This window comes from Heterocephalus glaber, unplaced genomic scaffold (assembly GCF_053883595.1).
Source record: "Heterocephalus glaber isolate CG9 unplaced genomic scaffold, H.glaber_assembly_v1.0 deba00000281, whole genome shotgun sequence".
Lineage (NCBI taxonomy): Eukaryota > Metazoa > Chordata > Mammalia > Rodentia > Bathyergidae > Heterocephalus > Heterocephalus glaber.
This window is the reverse complement of record NW_028258139.1, coordinates 6,656,554-6,669,530: the sequence shown is the minus strand read 5'-3', so window position 1 is coordinate 6,669,530 and position 12,977 is coordinate 6,656,554. Positions and strand designations below refer to the sequence as shown.

Genomic DNA, 12,977 nt, shown 5'->3' with positions numbered 1-12,977 from the left:
ATGCTGGTAAGTCTCAATGACTTCCACATTGCCTGGCTCTGCTCCAAGACTACTTTTCTTCCCATTCCTAGTTTGTCATGCTATTCTTTTCATATCCCATCCTGAGGCTCTGACAATACTCAGTAAAGTGCACAGATAGGAAATGTGGAATTGGCATTTTCCTCCATAATTATCTCTTAATCAGACATCATTTGAGCAAGACTGGGTTTTGGAGAGGAGATTTCTTTTTTGCCCATTGTTCTGCAGAACCTGTACAATACCAGGAGTTGCATATGCCCTTGTCTTTCTAATTCTTTCTTTTATCCTAAAAAATATTTTCAAGTTTCTCATTCTCTAAATCTAAAGAAAGTAGCACTTAATTTTTTTCATGGTTTGCAAATCTCAGTTTATGTTTAAACTGTGAAGTTCTCATTTGAGGTCACTTGACTTGGAAACGATTCTTCACATCTTCCAGATGAACATATGCTAGCCTTTTGTTACCTATTTACTTCACCTATGGTTTGTTTTCCTTATAGTTTATACAGAATTCAAATTCTGCATAAACTCTCCCTCTCTTTATCCCTCAGTTTTTCTTAGAAAACAACCATGAGTAGTTAGGCAAAAAATGTAAGAAGCAAGTGACACTTTGCTCCTAGGAGTGAAAAGATCCTCCAGCAGAAGGATTGCAGCTATTTTACAAATTTGAAGTAATAAATAAATGGAGAAGAGACAAAGCTAGCTGGCTTATTGCATGATCCCATGGGATGGACACTCACAGTTATGTCTGGTGGCCTTCCCTGACTGCTTTACCTAAAGTTACTCCCTTTGTCCTTCCTTTTCACAGCCTGGGCTGTGTGACCATGGGCAAGGTACTCACTACTGGGTTCTACCTGTAGCATATTTAAACACCGATCTTAGTAATACCAGACTCAGGGAGTTGTCCTGAGGGCTTAATGAGAAAATTCATGCAGAATATTTAGACAAGTATCTGGCACACGATATGTGTCATAAAAGTTCACAACACTGTTATCATCATTTCTATTTTGTTTTTTCTTCTTAGTGCTTATTAACAGCTCACATACAACACACACACTCATACATTTATTTATTTTATTGATTTCTTTGTCCCATTAGAAGGCAAATTCCATTAAAGTTGAGATTTTTATCTGTTCTGACCAAAATTGACTTCATGGCCTTTAGAACAGAGCAGATATCTGGCAGGTGTTTTACAAATATTTCTGGGGATAACAGATGTTATTCGGGTATATAAAAGTCAGTGAAAAAGACCAAGTAAATTTGAATAGAGTTAGGTAGAGAAGCCATCTGTGAAGTCTTCTTTCCCCCAGACCCACCTCACTTCCTGGAATATAGCTCTCTTGGGTTCCAAGCCTTCTCAGACAGCACCAGGATTGACATGGCCTGAGTAAGAATTCACAGTGTTATCCATGACTTCAGGGCCTCAGAGACCTTGAAGCGCATGCAGGGACACCTTGGGGTCCTTGGCTGGGAACTGGTGATGTACTGAAGCTGGACACTGATAATCCAATTCAATTCACTCTCCAAAAATGCTGCACGTTCTGTGAGTGTTATGCTCATTGTTATAGTTTGCATCTGAAGTGACCCCCAAAAGCTCGTGCATTAAAGGCTGGGTCTGGAATGCAACAGAGTTCAGACAGGGCGGCTTTGGGAGGTGACGATGCTGAGGGCTTTGCCCTCAGGTGTGGACTGATCCATTTATGGCCTCAGAGCTTAATGGGATATTGGGAGGTGATGTAAACTGTGGGAGGTGGGGCCTAGCTGGAGGAAGCAGGTCACTGGGGGTGTGCCCTTAATGAGTACATCTTGTTCTTTTTTCTTTCCCTCCCCTGCCCACCACAGCTCACAATGAGGTGGGCATCTTTGTTCCACCGTGTGCTTTCCGTCACGGTGTTCCACCTTACACAAGGTACAAACAGACAGACGACCGAGGACTGAAACCTCTGAAACCAAGAGTCAAAACTAATCGTTCCTGTTTTAAATTTACTTTCTGAGTAATTTTGTTACAACAACAGAAAGTTCAGAAGACAAGAAGGCCCATTTCTGCAGAATGTCCACAGGCTTCGTGGAGCGCCACCTATGAGATAATAAATGGTGCTCAGGAAAGAGGCTGGGAGGAGATGGAAATCTTTCATCATCTGTGGAGCTCCCACAGCAGTTGAAAATGTGAGCCTTCATTTTGGAAAGAAGGGAGCCAAACTAAAGCTTGGTGAGTTGCAATAGTCAATTTATACAGTGAGAAAGATTTCAAATGAGGTTTACCTTCTATGTGGAGAATTACTTGGTTGTATAAAAGATTGGTGAAGGCAGTAGTCTGATTGGCTAGACGCTGCTCAGCAATTACTGGCCAGAGCAGTCCCGGCCACTGGCAGGGGCAGGGAGCACCTACTGTGCAGCCGCAGGACCCTTCTTGCTGGGAGCCGCAGTTCCTGGAAATGCTTTCTTTGTTTGAATTTCATGGTCTTCCCATCCTGAGATTGCCATTTCTTTGGCTGCTGCTCTTTCCTGGCCTCATTTTGAACCTTTCTTTGCAAACCGAGCTTGGCCTGGGTCCCATGTATCCTCCACAAAGTGTCCACCTGAATGACCCCACCCAGGGCCTGGTTTTAAATTCCATTCATAACCCAACGACTTCTAAACCCTTATGTCCAGCTTAGCTACCACCCCATCCACCTGCCTCTTGACACTCCTACTGGAACACTGGAACATATCAGAACTCACAGTTACCATGAATACAAGTCGAGTCTGATTACTACCTCCTCCCTCTGTTCTAGAATTCCCATTGCAGGAAATGAGACCACCACCCACTCTATTCAGCTGAGTGAAAACAATGGCGCTTCCGTGATTCCTTCCGTCCCTCACTCCCTCACACCCTGTCTGTTGACCAGTCCCATTTCCTCTCCTTCTAAGGGCTTGGGGGCATCCTCCCTGATCATCCTGTCCAACCAGGGCTGGCAATAGGACGCCACATGGTTTCCCTGTCCCTCTGGTCTCCTACAATAGAGTCCCCATGCAGCTGGTGTGGTGGTGGTTAAAATACTGTAATCAAATGACAGACAGCACTCCCCAGAGAGCAGTCCTATGTTTTCCACAACACTGTTGTGGTTTGTCAGCCTTATCCCACCAAGGTCTTATCTGCCCCAGGTCACCTGTCTGACCACAGACCTGTGTGCTTTCCTGTAGAGTAGCTTGGTCCCTGCTGTGGCCCTCTGGGATGGCCAACCCTCTATCCAGAGTGCTCCTTGCCTCACCTGTCCATGTCCTTCATGGAGGCTTGGGATACTTCTTTGCGGAGGCCCCTTTGGAAAGTCTTAAGGGAAGCTCTGGCTTCCTTAAGGGAAGACTTAAGGGAAGTTCTGGCTGTGGCAATCCTTTGTTTTCCACCTTGCCCAATGCTGGTCAACTTTGGTACATTTCTTAATGGATCTGTGGTGTGTGACTCTTCCTTTCCTCAATCAGCATCTACACAGAGGGGAGGGATGTTGGTTGTCACCTAGGAAAGCGTAGACAGTCAGTGCTAGATACATCTTCATTGAAGGAATATTGTGTGCCCTCTGTAGGGTCACTGACCCATGGACTTTGCATTCTGGGAAGGGGCATCATCATGACAGAAGTCTTCTGAAGGGGATGGCACAGCTTGGAGCTCCAGGCCTCTAAAGATTCAAGAACTATATGGTAGGCAGGAATGGAATAGGAAGACCCAGAGTCATGTTGAGGATTGGGGGGTTTTTGCCCCCAGCAAGTTCTTTGGGATATCTGCTGAGTAGAAAAAGCTTCTAGGAGCTCCCAGATCGCTTTCTGGAAGGCCCAGTTTCCATTTTATCTTTCTGTATTTTTGAGAAAAAAATTCCAATCCACAAGGATTTCCCAATCATTTTAGTCCCCTAAAATTGACACCTAGTACAGTTTGAAGTTCATTCTGACAGTACCTGTGGCACAGTATTTAGCTTTGTCCCAGGCCTGAGGTGAATCAAGGCTTTGAGGCTACTTTCCTCCAAACATTTCCCTATGGGTATAAGTATTTTATTAGATAGTTCTGTATGCTTAGGGCATGTACTACAGTTATTAATAATATATCCCACAGAAATAATAGTATGTTGAGGTTTTATAGTTTTAAGCAATTAAACTGTGACCAAGTAAAATAACATGAATTTAAAAAATGTTTTGATTTTTATTTTTAATTACAATTTTATTTTAGGATCACTTCATTTTATAGAAATACAATGTGAACATGACTTATCGCTGGTGATGGTAACCTTGATCACCTGGTGAAGGAGGCGTCTGCCAGTACTGCCCATGTAAGGTTACTGTCTTTCCCTTTCCAAATCCTATTCTTTGGAAGTGAACCCCTGAAGTTGCTCACCCTGCAGGAGAGCCATTAATTCCTATGTCCCGGAGGAAGGTATCTACATAAATTATTTAGAATTATTTTGGAAGGATTATTTGTCTCTTCTCCATTTATCTATAGTACTCAGTCATTTATTTAAATTAGTAGGGACTCATGGATATTTATTTTATCCTCCAAACTATATTATTTTGTTGATCAGATTAGTCTAGCTTTAGCCACTAGGATCTCTTTCATGCTGCCCACGTATTCCTTTGGCATGCCTTCATCTGTTCATTCATTGAGAATGTTCTTGTTTTCTGGCCATGAAAAATGCTGACAGACATCTTATGTTTCCACTATCCCAGGTCCAGGATCAACCATTTCTGCAAGGATCCCTCGCTCCTTTTTATTGGAGAAATTGTTACTTAGAAATAAAGTATGCTCATTGCTACTGGGGTTCCACTGCTTTCAGGCCCTGCTAGCAGACAGAGTTAAGGAATATGTGAATGGGTAATTAACCCATATATTTGTACCAATATCTGCCTCCATCCATAATGTAATAAACGGGGCACTAAATTTATTCTTCTGTCTTGATGCTAATCTATTAGTAAATGGTTCAATGTAGACTTTTCTTCTTGCTTTTGAAAGAATCAGACTGTAATTACAATTCATTCATTTACCTGCTCCATCCTAGTATAGATGTAAAGTACTTTCAGAATTGTTAACTGTTACCTCTGTGAGAAACAGATTTACCAGTTAGAATACAATGAAATTATATAGCTCAAAATTTTAAAATTTTAAGTAAATGTTATTTTTCTAGAACATACTATATATTTTTTTCCTTAAATTCTTTTATTGGTACATTTTCGGTATACAATACATTTACATTTATCACTGGGTGCTTGTACCTGTACATGATGTATCTTGGTTCTTATTTTTTCCGCATTACCTGTGTGTCCTTCACCACCTCCACCCTTCCCTATTTACATAGACTTCATTTCCATTTTTTTCTTTTTTCATAAAATTTCCTTTCCCTTCTTTCCTCTCCCCTTCCCCTCCCACCACACGCCCACAGTGGTGGTCTGCTTAGCCCACCAGAGAGAATGGTCTCGGGCCTCCGGGACCCCTGCTCCATACTATATTTATATTACATTTCTTTTCTATGGATTGTATTAGCCTAGATAATGTTCAAAATGTGATTTAAATAGGCCCTTTCTTTTAATACCTGCATTAATAATAATAGCTTTCACTTCTTTAATTCCCTCTGTGTGGCAGATGTGCAAAGCACTTCACATGAATTCTATTCATTCTTTATCCTTATCTTAGGCTTACTATTCTTGTTTTACAGTGGAAGATCCAGTGCAAAGAAACTAGATGATTTGAACTTGCAACTAATAAAGAAAGAGCTGGAATTTAGAGGCTGGGACATTTGATGAAGTCCATTGCCTGTATTTGATGCCCTCACAAAAGAGGAATTGAGGATGAGTGGATTCTCTAGGTACCACGTATCCAGATACAAACTTACAGAATCATGGAATACAAAGGTGCCTTGGGAATCACATAACATAGTGTTTGTTAAAAACGTGGAGAGCTGCAAAAACCCTAATACGACCATGACCCTCACGCTAATCGTAATCTGTAACCATCTCATGTCACAGGCTTTCACTCTCTCATCTTGTTGCTGAGAGATTCTGATTCAATTTGAAAGGGTCCAGCCTGGGTGTAGAATGTTTAAAGTTCCCACATAACTCTAGTGAGCAGCCAGGGTTGTGAATGATGTTACTATAGATTGGATGTCCGATATCCTATATGTTAAAGGCTTGGTCCTCAGCTTGGTGCTATTGGAAGACTGGGGAACCTTTAAGAGGTGGGGTCTAGTGGAAGGTTTGGGGTCACTGGAGTGTGCCCTTGAAGGGAATTGTGGACCTCAGTGTCTTCCTCTTTCCCTTCATTTCTCAGCCACAAGGTGAGTGGTTTGGCTCTGCCATGTACTCTTACCATGGTGTGACCCCAGAGGGAAAAGTAGTGAATCAGATGGATATGGGTTGAAACTTGGAACCAAAATAAACATTTGGTTCCATATGTTGATTATCTCAGGCATTTTTTATAGCAACAAAAAACTAACACATAACTGGCATTTCCAAACTTCTGTTGAAGGTGGGCACCTTTCTTAGAATTATTGTCTGACCTCTGGCTTGAAGATTTCCAGTAATAGGATTGAATGTTGCTCACTCTAAGAGTACACTACATATAAGACTAGGCTTTGCATCACATTTAATTCTCCTGCACTTAATACTCAATATGACTATTGGGAGTAGGAATCCTGTTGTATGGATGAATGTGTCCATGTCTTGCATAGACTTAGTTCCACCTGAGATGTGGCCACGTCTTTCACCATCTGCTGCACAGGATTTGATCACTGCTTACCTTTGAGGGCACTCCATCTCATTGTTGGATTAGGTCTATCCATGTGCAAACGCCTTCAGTCTAATGTTTATTTATTGTTCCTAGTTCAATTCTTAAGGGTTGTTCGTTAAGACTCCACAGATTAGCTCCCTCCCTTCCAAAGTGAAAGCCTACGGACACCCAACTTGGGACCCTTCCCACCCCCGCCCTCTGCTCCTTCCACTGCCCCTCACAAGGTGGGACCATGGTTCCCAAAGTCCAGTACCTCTCTTCGCCATCTCTTCCTACTCCTGGGACCTCTGATCAATAACACCAGTAGAAATGCAAGTCCTGAAGCTGATCTTTGACCTCCTCAGAGTTTAGTGGGTCTCCCTCATTTTCTATTATTTCTATTAAAGGTTTTATTAGCTCTCTGAAAAGCCCTGTCCCAGTGCTGGCTCATATTAAGTAGATTTTTCCACATGAACTTCTGCCAAACAACATGGTTTCCCAAATTGGATTTATATAGTTGATTTTTTTAAAAACCTGAATGCAGGACTTTCATTCATTTTTATTAAATAAACCTTCCCATTTCCCATACATTACTCTTATCTATCCAGCTCAGTTAATACTAAGTCTGTCAAATATAGTGTCAATCTGATCAGCATGCTTTCTTGTCTCCCGCCAGAGCATTAACGACATCACCAGCCCCTCACTGTGACAGCCTTTCTATAGAACTGTTCAGCCGTCACCCATTCCACATTTGCTGTTTTCTCATGGGGTTATTTTAAAACATTTTTAAAAGCTCTGATAAAATCCAGATATACGTTTTGTAGACATTATTTCTCTTTGAGCCATGCAAGCTACTTTTTTTCTCTAACCTCCAAATTTTTATAACACTATGTCTTAACCATTCTCTTTAACTTCACTGTTCTGGGTGTCCTTAGGGAAAATGGGAGGTTGATCTGGGATTTTTCTACACAGGTGAGAGAAAGGGGTCAGGCTCAGAAGAAACACCTGATTCATTCCCTTCTATTTTCACATCATGTGCATGTAGTATCATGAATTAGTTACCTCTCGCTACCTAAGAAGCTGCTCCAAGTACAGTGGCTTAAACCAACAATCCATGGTCTTGTAGTTTCTGAGGGTAAAGAATTTAGGAATGGGTTAGCGGGGTATCAGGGTGTCAGGGGCACAGGATATTCATGTAGATACAATAAAATGACGGCTGGGCTCAGTCATTCTCCTGAAGGCCCCTCAGAGGCCGAGGCTGCTTCTGAGCAGGCCTGATCATGTGACTGATGGCTGGAGGACTCACCTTTCATAGGGTGCTTGAGTGAGTTGTAGACAGGGCCGTGACTTCCCCTAGAATGTGTGACCCAGAAGAATGAGAGCACCTCAGAAACCTCAGGACCTTTTATGACCTGTCTCTGATGCCACACAGACTACTTCTGCCTTATTCAGTTCATTCCTAGTGAGCCACTAAGCCTAGCAAGCCCACGCACAAGGGAGACAGAATTAGTCTCCTACCTCTTATCGGAAAGAATGACAAAGAATTCTGGACCGATTGTACAAGAACTACACATCAGATAGCAGTATTTTTCTCCAGTACAACTAATGTTTATGGCACTGTGTACATATTTTTGAGAGCAAAACCTAGCTCTGGGCTTTTGATCTGGAAAGCATGAGCAAAAAAAGAGTTGGAGCATTTAATCTAGTTTAGAAAGCTCTCCTCCCCTCTCATAGTACAGGACTTTATATCCTCTGATTAACATTCATCTCTCCCATGCAAATCATGTCCTGCCACTATTTTGAAAATTCCAAGTAGAGATAGGTGTCTTCTTTCCCAGAATGTGATCATGTGTTTGTGTACATTAGAATGGTAATGGGGAAACCCAGCTTGGTATGGGTTCAAAAGGAGCCCATGAAGACTTTATAGTAACCCAAAGGTAAGCTGCTGCTAAAAAGTTAGTTTAGAAGAACCTTATTTTTTGCTTAATTTCTTATTTTTTAAATACACTTTTAAATTTGGAAAAGTTTTACATGTACAAAATTAGTATCATAGTACAATTTGTCCATCTCCCAATCTAATTTCCCTTCTTTTTACCATCTTGCATTTGTGTTATGCATTTGTAACAATTAGTGAATCAATACTGGTTCGTTATCATTAACTGAAGTCCATAGATACTTGTTTTTCCTATTTTTACTTTATGTACCTTTTCTGTCTCAGGATTCCATATTACATTTTGCTGTTATGTCTCCATAGGTTCCTTTTGGTGATGGCAGCTTTTTGCACTTTGTATATTTGTAGTGATTTTAATAATTTGAGCAATGCTAGTCAAATAGTTTATAAAATGACCCTCTATTGGGATTTGTCAGATGTTCCCGGCTCCTGATTATCCTGGTGTTAAGGGTTTCTGCCACAGAGATAAAGTGCATGAAGTTAGAAACCAAGATCTAGGGGGTTGCATATGCTGGTTACCTTTGGGATGTTTTTGCTTCCTTAGTAATCCGGGGGTATCTAATTTTTTTAAGGACTGCTATCTCTAATCAGCTGTTTCTGTTTTAAGTAAAATAGTTTCCATGCTTGCTTCCCCAGCTCTCATCTGTTGCCACGTGGACCATTCCAGTCTTTTCTCTTTGTCTACTCATATCATCCCATCTTAACGGTGAGAGACCATGGTCTCATGATCTGCTGTCTAATGACTTAATTGTTCAATTCCACTACACATTTACAGCAGAATCAGAATCACCAACGTGTACTCACACAAGAAACAACCTTGTCAACCACAGTAGAGTGCCCACGGATATTTATTTTCTTTTAGTCCTATAGACTGTATTCATTTTTAAAGTTACTTAAGTCAGCAGCTTTCCCTTCCACCCCCTTCACTGAAATATTTGAATTTCTGGTAGATGATCTGATTTAATGTGAGTTTCATCTCAAAATATTTGTTTTTGTTTTTTTGGTACCAGGGATCGAACTTGGGTCCTTGCGCTTGCAAGGCAGGCGGCGGAACCACTGAGCTAAGTCCTCAGCCCTCATCTCAAAATATTTGACTAAAGATGAGTATGTGTCCAAGCCCTGAGATAAAATTTCAGATTTGTTCATTGCTACTTCAAATAATCCTGATATGTTTCAGAGTCTGAAAAGTTGACATTACTCATGGGTTTTCTCAAATGTATTTTGGAGGAAAAAGAGCTACATGGTTATTTTTAGCTTTTGTAAGGTCAGGAGTAGGTAAGTGCATCTTTATGATGAAATAGAAAAGAGAAAAAGTCTAAGTTGGTTGATTCACTATGTTCTGTGGCTTGTTCCACACATACACAGAGACACCTGGAGTCACTGTATCCCTGGAAACATGGGGTATTTGTGTAAAGGAGCCAATGACAATGAGTCCTGAGTCAGATGGAATGAATACATTTTATTTCTGTGGACCCCTGTATGATGAAGGTGACACAGTGGTGAGATTTGTTTCCTATGCTAGGACATTATTTATGTTTCTTGGGTTGAAATATTGCTCCAGGAAATTCCTTCAATATTCTTTTGCCCAGTCTTATGAATTAAGTCAGTCTTCTTAAAATAAAACCTAAGGTGGTGAGTTATTTGAAACTCCTGAAAAAATCAAGGCCCTGGTATTCCTTGATGTATACATTGAAAAGCCTACCCACAATGTTTTTGTCTTTATGAGGTGGTGGCTTTCGAAGATTAGGCACAATCCATGTGTCACCTACTTCACTCTCTGCTTTGTCAGTGCAGTCTTAGATAAGGAAGGAGAGAGTGGCTCAGTCTTTACCTTGAGGCCTTGCCTAATGACTTTTCATCACTTGACCCCCACATCTGAGTGACTTACTGGTCTAACATTAACTTCAAACTCACACCAATATTCAGAGTTCCCAGCACAGAGTATTGACTCCTAATATTTGGGTGTTCAAGAAAAAGAATGAGGAAAACTCATCCAGATGGGAGAATTTCCAAGTTCTCTATCCAAAATGCCTGTCTCTCCAAGTTATGGATCAGTCAGTGACTCACTCTTCAGTGACCCTTTAAATCCGAGTTTGAGTCACTTCTCCAGTTTGAGAAATCTCCCTTTAAAGTTATAATTGCTCTGCCCGGGAATAGCTGCAAAAGGCACTTGCTGTGACATGCAGGTTCCTGAGTGTTATGGACCCTGAAGCCTTTTGCTCCTTCTATCGAATATATTTAGTGGTGGTACTGGAAAGTCCCGAGGTGCAGGTTAGTGGAGGATGACTGTTTCTGACACACCTGCTTGTGCAGGTATTCTCTTCTACCACAGGCCTGGAATTGGTTGCTGATGCCTTCCCTTAATGAGCACCTGGCAAGCTGGAAGCTTCTCAGTGTCATGGTGTATGCCACTCTCTCTCTCTCTTTTTTTTATTTGGTAACAGGGATTGAACTTGGGACCTTACGCTTGCAAGGCAGGTGGCGGAACCACTGAGCTAAATTCCCAGCCCTGTATGCCACTCTCTTGATAAGGTGTTGGCTTGCTTATGTGTCTGATGTCAGGTGCCTAACCACATTTCTAAGATTCTTATTCTTTTTGTTCCTTAAGGAGGGAGATAAGTGTCAATATCTCCTTACCAAGCTCAATGTTTCATTTTAGGGATCTTTCTATCACACATTCCTTTACTGCACCAAAAACCTCCAAATCTCTGAGAATAATAATTAGGATAACCCTGACATGTTCACCCATCAAAGTCTGCTTTACTCAATAATCTCTGAGCTACGGTGGAGGTCCACACTGGAGTCACTATATGTACACAGATGCTGGATGTTGCTGTGAAAGAAAATAATATGCCTGGCCAGGCTTCTGCCTATAGCTCCCATCTCTCAATTCTAGTTATCCTATAGTTATCCAAACAAGAAATCAGGGAGACATCCTCACCTCCGGCCGCACACCCTTTTCACAGTGAACTTGCCAGAATTCTAATGACATTTTGTTCTCAGCATTTCCATGACTTTCTAGCTGCATCTTTATTTATTACCACTGGCCCTAATGTCAAACTTCTGCCAATTACAGTGTTCTGCAAAACCAGCTGCAATAGTTTGAATGTGTTCCCCAAAAATGTATGTGTTGGAAACTTAATTCCCAAATTTATATTTGATGTGATTTGGAGATCAGGGTTTTGGGAGGTAGTTAGAATTGCCAATGCATCCCATGGTGGGATTAAAGGCTTTCTAATAAAGGAAGAAAGGTGGTTTATTGATGTAATCTTGTCTGACATAGAAAAATCAGAGAGAGAAAAAAGGCTGATTGCCAAGGACTGTAAAAACAAACAACAACAAGACCAACAAAAATACAAACAGAAAAGCGAGAGAGAGAGAGAGAGAGAGAGAGAGAGAGAGAGAGAGAGAGAGGGAGCGCTAAGTTGGTGTACTCTTGCCCTTTTTTCCATGAATAATCTCACAATTGACCCAAAAGGCCCTTATCAGATGCTATGCAAATGTTAGCATCAGCTCCTAGACTTCTATTCTTTAGAACCAGGAGCCAAATGAAATCTTCTTCTTTATAAATTGCCTGGTTTTAGGTATAAAGTACCTGGTTTTAGGTTGTAGTAAGAGAAAACTAAGACACCATCCAACTTCCAGTTTCTTTCTCCTCAAACCCATCCCTCACAAATCTACCAGAGTAACTCAACCTTTGTGACTTATACAATGAAGTGCTCATAGTGAGATGTGGTATGACTGTCCCTGTTTGCTTCCTAGGCTGTGTTGTGACACTTCCTGCCTCATGCTTGTCACTCTGGAACGTTACCACCTAATCCTGTAGCCTCCAGGCTCAGTGGCTGCTGAGCTATTGAAATACATCCAATCCAAACTGTGATGTGCTATTGCTGTATGACCCAGTGGGCCCTGAGGACATGCTATGAAGAAGAGATTGTCACATGCCTCTTTAGTAATCTGGATGTGTATTGTTAATAAAACACATGTTTAAAGATGATTTCATTTATTTCTTTTTATCTTTGAGTGTGACTACTAAAATTTTATAAATTTACATCACTTGTATTTGTTTTTCCCGTTAAATTTTTATTGGGCTTTATTGTCCTAGACCTAGTGCTTGCATTTCTCTAAACACTTCATGCTATTTCATTCTTCTGTTCTATACTCTAGGCCATCTCATATTTCTGTTCTTCCCCACTCCTTCTCCTTCCTTTCTTTTCCCTCCCCCTTCCCCATCCCTTTCCTTCCTTTCCACCACATCTTCTCCCTCTCCCATGTTCTCTTTCTCCT

At 41.2% G+C, this 12,977-nt stretch overlaps 1 long non-coding RNA gene across 2 annotated transcripts in view; it reads left to right on the top strand.

Moving 5' to 3' along the window:
* The window catches only part of LOC147830198 (uncharacterized), a 112,013-nt gene extending 107,026 nt beyond the window's left edge, over window positions 1–4,987 (top strand). For both annotated transcript variants that reach the window (XR_015440705.1, XR_015440706.1), the window contains 2 exons: window positions 1,858–2,224; window positions 4,214–4,987. This is a non-coding gene — a long non-coding RNA (uncharacterized LOC147830198). The remainder of the gene's footprint in view (window positions 1–1,857; window positions 2,225–4,213) is intronic.
* Window positions 4,988–12,977: the final 7,990 nt, after the last annotated feature.